At 48.4% G+C, this 8,911-nt stretch overlaps 1 long non-coding RNA gene across 3 annotated transcripts in view; it reads right to left on the bottom strand.

The window, feature by feature from the left end:
- Positions 1-1,948: 1,948 nt before the first annotated feature.
- LOC105242000 overlaps positions 1,949-8,911 on the bottom strand; it is a 16,963-nt gene continuing 10,000 nt past the window's right edge. For 2 of the 3 annotated variants that reach the window (XR_004621913.1, XR_861043.3), the window contains 2 exons: positions 4,909-5,182; positions 1,949-2,646 (listed from right to left, as the gene is read on the bottom strand). This is a non-coding gene — a long non-coding RNA (uncharacterized LOC105242000). Of the gene's footprint in view, positions 2,647-4,371; positions 4,768-4,908; positions 5,183-8,911 lie in introns of all 3 variants that reach the window. The other variant, XR_004621914.1, reaches the window with a different exon arrangement.

Below are 8,911 nucleotides of genomic sequence, written 5' to 3'. Positions count from 1 at the left end.
ACCATCTGCTACTGTGACCTAGTGCCAAATCTGGGGCCCTACACGGACTGCTCAGACCTTAAGCATCATTGGTTTACTCAGCAGGGATCAGCCTCTTTTTAGCACTCGTTGTCCTTTCTGCCCTTACCAATTGTTCCCTTTCAGGCAGTGGACACTCGGGAGGTCCCAGGAACTCGGTATGGGTGGGCTGGTTGCATCCCCGATCTCGTTCTTTCTCCTGAATCGCTCTGCCGTAAGCGGTCAAAAGGAGATCTGTGGGTGGGGATAGAACGAGGCACACTCTGCACAGGAACACAAGTATGTTGCTACAGAGCCAGGCCGGTGAGAGGCTTTCTCTAAAAGGGATAGACCGTTTCTGCCCTCCCCACAAACCCCAGAGCACAGGATTTTTCAACATGGGCCTCCAAAGACCTGGTAATGACCCTGACAGAGCAAACGGCTATGCTCCAGACCAAGGACAGAATGGCAGTGGGTAAAGGACCCAGATCCACCTGTCCAGTCCAGTTTGCCAGGAATCAATGCGCGTCACTGTCCCCTGGAGAGCCGAGGGCTGCTTTCGAAGTGGCACAATGGGCTGCATTTCCAGCCTTTCCTGGGAACAACTTCCTCCTGGCCTTGGCAATGAAACTGCCAGGAATCCATGCTGGTGAGGGCGCGCTCCCACTCCAGGATGCCCAGGCTGAGAAAAGATCATCTCAGTACTGTGCTGGGTAACTTACAGGACCACAACAGTCAGAACCCTTTGTGGTTAAAATGAAGTTTGCTTACTCAAGACAGAGACCTTTGGTGATTGCTGTTCCTGTAGGAAGCCATTTGGGCAAATACTAGAAAGCACAGCTGTGGGGTGCCCTGCAGCGAAACTGCCTTCTCTTCGCTTTCGCAGGAGCTGGTGTTTGAACGAGAGAGCACTCCAGTGGCCAATGGGGGACAATTGAAAGAAAGATCATGTGTCGCCATGTAAGCATTAAATAACTTGCAACTCCAGGAAATACCACTGAGGTATTCTTTTTTTTTTTTTTTTTAAGATTTTATTTATTTATGACAGAGATAGAGACAGCCAGCGAGAGAGGGAACACAAACAGGGGGAGTGGGAGAGGAAGAAGCAGGCTCACAGCACAGGAGCCTGATGTGGGGCTCGATCCCGTAACGCCGGGATCACGCCCTGAGCCAAAGGCAGCCGCTTAACTTCTGTGCCACCCAGGCGCCCCTTTTCCTTAAATTCTCGAGGGACTTGGGGAAAGGCATTGCTATGGAATTGCAGAGCAGCTGATGTAATAATTTATAAGCAATATCAATTGAAATAATGATTTGGCCATGGTTTGTGAGTCCTAATAGAATAATAACATTGTACCCACCACACAAAGAATTATGAATGGGAAGGAGCCTGACAAGGACAGAAGGTTTAAATCAGAATGAGCAAAATAACGGACGCAGGAGGCTCTGGAAGGGTGCATTTGGCCTCCGCATGTTCTCACCGAAATGGACTCTCTCCTACCCCTCCAGCTGAGAATTGAACCCCTGGAGTGCAAAACCACTAATGGTGGCTGGCCAGGACCTCTGGGAAAGGCTCAGCAAAGTGAATTAGGATACAATCACATCCTGGTTCAGTGCGAAGATCCAAGGGGATGCGTAGGGTGTTCTCAGGATAGGAAACAATTACCAGGTCCCCGGGGGGCTCGCTTTAACTACTGTGTTCGGCTCCCATGGAATTCCTGAATCACTTGGCTTCACACAGCCCTTGTGCATCCCAGAGGGGACCCATGTGTAGAAGAAATGGCAAAGCTGGTCTTCAGCAGCGGTCCTCCCCTTTGTCTTTGAAAAGCAATAGGGATTTAGGCTAGCAGCATGGGCTCAAGGTCCAGCACAGCTGACTTTGAGCCAGTGATTTCACACCTCCAGATTCAAGTTGACGAGTCTAGAAAACGGGGATTCAAATACCTACTTAGTAGGATTGCCAGTGATAATTTAATGATCCAGTACATGTGAGGCACTTAGTATAATACAGTTCCTGGCATGAGGGACACTCACTATGTGTTAGTTATTACAAGTTTTGATAAATCTAGAGCCACTGGCAGATCAGTATGTTTCTGAGCAGACGTCCCAAAGGTGCTTATGCATTAAGAACAGGTGGGTTGGAGAGCCAAGGCTGAACCCGAAGAAATGAATATCTGATTCTGACCTTCCGAAGTCTGTGTCCGCTGGGAGACCTCTTAGGCAGATACCTTCAAATGATGACAACGTCTTCTCTACTTGGACATATGGTCATCCTTGGCTCCAGGTTCCTGAGTGTGCTCTGTGTGGCTGTTGGAGACACCCCATCTTGTCCACATGCTCTTTGAGGGGCCAGCTAGGAAGCCAGGAACTGAATTTACTGAGGGCCACAGAGAGTGGACCTAGATTCTCCCAGAGTCCCCTCTCCCTCTGAGCACCCAAGAGTGAGGGGCCTCATTCAGACATTTGTCCTCAGAAGGGCCACCGCTCAGACCCAATCAATCTAAGTAGTTTGCCTTTGTTCCTTTGTACACAAAAGGCACGTGCATCTCCCAGGACTCACATCAGGGAAAACATAACTAATTAATATAATTCGACTTTTCTTGGTCCTTGATAGTTGATTGATCGATACTAGTGCTTTTTAAATCACAATGACTAAAAAAAAAGGAAAGAAAGAAAAGCTAAGATTAATGCCTTGCAAAAGTCGTATTTTCACAAATGCTTATGAGCAAGTTTGAGGGGATACAAAGGGAAATCATGCATCACACTCAGATGTACCAGTTCTCTCGGGCTGCTAGACATATTACCATAATCTGGATGGCTTAAAGCAGTAGAAATGTATTCTCTCACAGTTCTGGAAGCCAGAAATCAAGGTGTGAGCAGGGCCATTTTCCCTCCAAAGGCCCTACGGGAGACACTTTCCCTGCCCCCTTTACTTCAGTTCCCGGTGGGTCCAGGCCCTCCTTGACTCCTGGCACCATAACTCCAATCTGTACCCCCTCTTCACATGCCTTCTCTCTCACTGTCTCTCTGTGTCCAAATATCCCTCTCCTTTCTCTTACAAGGACATCAGTCATTGGACTTAGGGCCCTCCCTAAAGCCAGAACGATCTCAAGATCCTTAACTAATTACTCCTGCAAAGACCCTATTTCAATAAGGTCAGAATCTGACCTATAAATACAGAGAACGAACTGATGGTTGTCAGAGGGAAGGGGATGTGGTGATGGGCAAGGTGGCCAAGAGAAGTGGGGGATACAGTCTTCTCATTATGGAATGAATGTTATGAGGACAAAAGGTACAGCACAGGGAATAAGTCAATGGCGCTGTATGGTGACAGATGGGAGCCTCCCTTATGCTGAGCACAGATCACGTATATGTGACATCGCGTATCAACTATGCTCAAATTTTAAAAAATACAAAATAAGGTTATATTCCGAGGTTCCAAGTGGACATGAATTTTGGGAGAATACTACTGAACACACCACAGCAGGGAACATATAATTTAGTATGAGAGATAACTAAGACAACAGCTATTAGCTAGAATATAAGGTGGAACCTATGTTCTATGAGAGACTTGCGAAGCGTTATGGGTATAAAAAGGAAAGAATGTTCCCATTGAGCAGATCTGGAGGAAACTGGTAGATAAAGTGACTTGAGAGACAAACCTAGACGGATGAGAGACATTTTGTAAGGTAGGTCATTTCTAGAAGAAGAAAAAGCCTAAGTACAAAAACAGAGAAAACAGGGACTGCTCAGGGAACATGGGATTCTGCCTACAGTGTTATTCTGAATCATCATTGGCGACGTTATATGTGACATTCACCTTGATCACAAATGTCTAGCACAGTGCTCTGCACACACCACAGTCAGCTGTAATTTGTTGACTGGTACCATAAAAAAGCTTAACTCCACCTCTCCAGTTGAAATTCTTGAATTCCTAAGCTAATCCTTGTGGTCACACGCATTATTCTTCACCAACAGGCACTAAATAATATAATCAATGTAATGATGACAATGAAACTGATTTAGGTAAACAGCTAATTAAAGTTGAGCCTAGGAGGGTAACAGGGCCCTCATTACTAAGTTAACTAATTGCTTTCCCTATTCCTGGAACAAATTCCCACTCCATTGTCCTTCTGTCATGCAACAAATTGAAGGTTTACAATGTGCAAGGGAAATCAGTAATGAACAGGAGAGAATGGTCCCCACTCTGTCCTGTTCACAGATGAACGTGGAACCCAACTCCCCATAAGCCAGTGACTGCAACCTGAGGTCACATTTCCCTGCATACCCAAATTATGATGACTCTGGGTTCCCACCTGCCAACGTCTCAGGGGCCTCCCTCAACAGACCCTCCTAAAGAGTCCTGAGGTTCCCCACCTTGGTGTGTGAGCTGGTCCTCCCTGCCTTTTGCTGACTGCCAACCCCGGAGGTCAGCAACCCAGGCCAGCCCTCTTAACCTGGCTCCTAACTGCCGTTTCCAGATGGCCCTGTCTGCAGGAGGAGTCTGGGGCCGCGGCCAGCCCTGTGTAGGTCATCCTGGCTTTCTGCAGAGATTGCCCGCTGCTCCCAGGGTCCTGCTTTCTCAGGCCCTGTCCAGGCTCTGTTTAGCGTGTGAGATCGTCATGCAGTTAAGCTTGTGCCTGGTCTCTTGGTTGTTTAAGCTCCATCTCCCGCACCTGTGCTTGACCTCCTCTGGGTGCAGCTGCTGCTTCTCGGCTTTCATTGGCAGGTGCTCTCCATCAAATGGCATTAAGGTGACCAATACATCAGAACCTCGGAGAACCACAGAATGCTTTACCTTCACGGAATGCAAGGGATTTCATTAACCACTTGCTCCAGCTTCCTCATTTTGCCGAGCTTAGAAGATCATTTCCAAGGCCGTACACCTCACTGCATAGTCTAATGGATACTTACTTTATTACCAGTCTGTTGTAGCTGCCCTCGAGCTGATGTGAAAGAGCCCCACAAACCAGGTGGCTTCGACAACAGAAATGGGTCGTCTCACAGTTCTAGAGACCGGAAGCCTGAGGTCAAGGTGTCAGCAGGGTTGGCTCCTTCGGTGGCTGAGCGGAAGAGGCCTGGATCAGCGTCTGGTGTTCCTTGGCTCAGAGGGGAAGCACCGTTGTGATGTTTGCCTTCATCTTCACATGGTGCTCTCCCTACATGTATGTCTGTTTCCAGATGTGCCCTTTGTGTAAAGACATCAGTCCAGTTAGATTAAGGGTCCACCCTACTCCAGTGCGACCTCATCTAACTAATTACATCTGCAATGACCCTATTTCCAAACTAGGTCTGCTCCGAGACACTGGTGGTTGGGACTTCGGCATCGGAATTTTAGGGGACACAATTCAACCCATCACATCTGTCCTCGCTCTGATCCAAGGAGAGCGTGGAGTGGACAGTTGCCTCCACATGCGATTAGAGTCTGTCAGGATAGAAAGACCATGAGTTCACGGAAGCAGGCACCACTGTTTTGTGGCAGACGTGTTCCGTGTTTACTTTAAAACATGCCAACCTTCCGGGCACCGGGGTGGCTCAGTCAGTTAGGCGTCCGATGCTGGGTTTCGGCTCAGGTCCTGATCGCTGAGTCGTGGGACCAAGCCCTGTGTGGGGCTCTCTGCTCAGCGGGGGGGTCTGCTTCTCCCTCTGCCCTCCCACCCCTGCTCGTGCTCTCTTCCTCTCTCTCAGATAAATAAATAAAATCTTAAAAAACAAAAACCAACAACAAAAAACAGGTCAACCTTCAAAACAAACTCCATCTTCTTTCTGTCTTTTAAACTACTTTGCATCAAAAACACGTAATGAAGGCTCGTCAGCGTCGACAGCTCTCTGGAAATCCGGGGTGTCTAAGGGCATTGGGTGCAATCAGAACCCCGAGGCCTTTCAGGGGAACAGCCAACATAGACACTCCTTGTGGCTGGCCACTGTTATTCCAGCCTCGCATTCAGAGCCCCGCCAGAAGCCACTGACATTTATTTAGAAACTAATTGTGCTGCGGTCTGGGACCCGAAATGGAAAAAGATCAGTTCACATTGCAATCCATCTTGGAATGAAATGGCTGTTGTGGCACCAGAAGAAAATTGTTTCATTAAGTCAAAGGCAAACTTCAACTCAAAGGACAGAAAGGCCAGAGCCGTGAGCTGCGGGGCTCTGTGTCTCAGCCCAGACGGCATTTTAACAGCACTGCGGCGCCTACACCTCTAAACTCCCTTTCTCTCCCCCCCTTTCCCCTCGCAGTTACTTCGAACTATCCGAACTATCCGCAAGCATTTTAACCCCCGCTACATTCTATTCTCAGACTGGTTTGACCCTCCTCTTCCAAGGAAGCTACGCCTCCCCCTCTACCATTTGGGGTGGTCCCCATCCTCTGAACCATGACCACACTTAATATTGGGACCCCCTCATCCAACACCCAGGAGAAAACCCTGGAGGACAGCTATTTTGCTGTGCATGCATGTATCTGGATTCCCCGGGAGCATGTTGGGAATGCAGAAGCTTTGGCTCCACCCAGACCTGCTAGACCAGAATCTGTATCTGAAGATGTCATGTGAGCGACTCCTTCTTATCTCTCTGACACATATTCCGTCCTCTCTGGGCTGGCTCCTGTTCGTGGTCATGGAATGCAAACTACCGTGAACCTTCATTATCTGTCTCCCCAGACCCTCTTAGTTCTCTACAAAATCATCAATATTTTGATATGACTCAGGATGGTCAATATGAATTTCCGACTCAAACATAAATACTTGACTTTCTGCTGTTTTGGATTCTCGATGTCATTGTTTGAACAAATCTAGTATGTTGGGCATTATCCTCGGTTAAATTCAAACTTTCTATATTTTTTTAAATTGAGGATTAGAGGGATGCTTGGGTAGCTCAGTCGGTTAAGAGTCTGCCTTCGGCTCAGGGCGTGATCCTGGCGTTCCCGGATCGAGCCCCACATCAGGCTCCTCCACTAGGAGCCTGCTTCTTCCTCTCCCACTCCCCCTGCTTGTGTTCCCTCTCTCACTGGCTGTCTCTGTCAAATAAATAAATAAATCTTAAAAAAAAAAAAAAGTCTGCCTTCGGCTCAGGTCATGATCCTGGAGTTCCGGGATTGAGCCCAGCACCGGGCTCCCTGCTCAGTGGGGAGTCTGCTTCTCCCTCTCCCCTTACCCTGCTCATGCTCTCTCTCTCACTCTCTTTAAAATAAATAAATAAAAATCTTTTTTAAAAATTGAGGATTAGAGAATGTTAACCATGAAAGGGAACTTAGGGGTCATTAAGATCAACACTTGACAGATGAGGAAACTGAGTCACAGCAGAGTCTTAGCCTTAAACAAGCTCACCCGTGTCAGAGTGTCAGGAACCCACTCCTTTGGGCTCCAGTGTGCGTGTTCTGGGGTACAGCACACTGATTCATGCTGCCCTGGGCTGGTTACTGATTGCACCAGGTGTCTGGCCTGGTAACTTGTCAGCTCTAACCAAGAACACAGGACTGGAAGCTGAATGGAAGTTCCCCTGCTATATCCTACCTCTGAGCTCTGCTCCAGCACCCTGGTGTGAAAGGAGAGTGAATGAAATGGGAGCCTTCCCTGTTTGTTCTCATTGACATAATAAAACGCTGCTTAAGGAGTCTGCAACCTATCCCACCTACCAGGGACCTCAAGGGGGAGCATTCTGATTAGACATCCAGGAACACGGAGAGGGCGCGCCTCCTGCCCATCGCTCAATTCTTTGTGCGATAACCAGACTTCAAATACGGCTCTGCCTCTCCATCTACTGTGTTTTCACAGCGCCGAAGGGCCACCAGCAGTAGAGACACTCCGGAATCAAACTCCCAGGCTCTGATTAGTTAACTCATTCGACTAACTGAGGGACAGGAGGATGGCCTGGAGGGCCAGAGCTATGGGGTCTTCCGGAATGCCATTGACCTTGGGCACATGGGGCCCTCTACACCCTGTGTTACCTCATGGCCACCAGCCCCACATCCACCCACAGCATTCATCAAAGCCTGCCTGGGCCAAGCCTGGGCTAGGCGTTCTGGGTCTGTTACCAGCACCCGCAACTAGCCTTTTTCATTGACCGGCATGCTGAGGCCCAGAGGCTGCGGGAGTTTTATCCCGGTGACATCGAGTTAGAAGCAGCTTTGGGGCGGAGCAGAAATCATAAAGCCTGAAGCTTGAGGAATACTTGAAAGACAGAAAGGAGCCTCTCCAGGTTGACCTAGAGATGGCCCAGGAATAAATATGCAATATTTACGTTACATATTCCAATATATATTTTCTTATTTAAATCTCTGTTTAAGTATTTTATGTACTTTAAATAAAAACAGATGTGTCGAATACCCATCTCATACATACACAACACCCATCTCGTATGTATGTACACACATATCTCATATCTCATGCCTATTTCATATACGAAAATAAACCCATACATGCATATTTATATGCGCACAGCATCTCTGGGACTATGGGCCTAATCGGCTCACACGCCCTAAGGATATTTTTCTCGGGCTGTGCTTCCTTTTTGGCAACCCTGCAGGCCTAGGAAGGGTGGATGTCAGGAGAGTTCATTTTCCCAGAGAAGAGGACTAACCGAGAAAAGAAAGGCAACCAGTGCCAACTGTAGTGAGTTGGTCTGTCCATGAGGTGGTGGTGTGAGTACAATTGACGTAGGAGGGAATTAAGTCAGGGCAGAGAGCCCTGCCAATCACAAGGATTCTGGAATAATAAATCCACGCCGCCTCCAGAGACGCCCATCCCCCTGTTGGACAGATGCCTGGCCTCGGCCTCCAGGGGGTAGGAGATTTCGCAAACAGAGCTGCTCGGCTTCTAGACCAGCGCAACTGCAGGCTTGGAAGCAGCCCAAGGAGAGGCACCCACACAAAGCCACTCCTGCTGGCCCCATGGAAGGGCCTTGAGCGGCAGGCTCCCAC

This window comes from Ailuropoda melanoleuca, chromosome 18 (genome assembly GCF_002007445.2).
Source record: "Ailuropoda melanoleuca isolate Jingjing chromosome 18, ASM200744v2, whole genome shotgun sequence".
NCBI classification, from domain to species: domain Eukaryota; kingdom Metazoa; phylum Chordata; class Mammalia; order Carnivora; family Ursidae; genus Ailuropoda; species Ailuropoda melanoleuca.
This window is presented reverse-complemented; position numbering and strand designations above follow the sequence as displayed.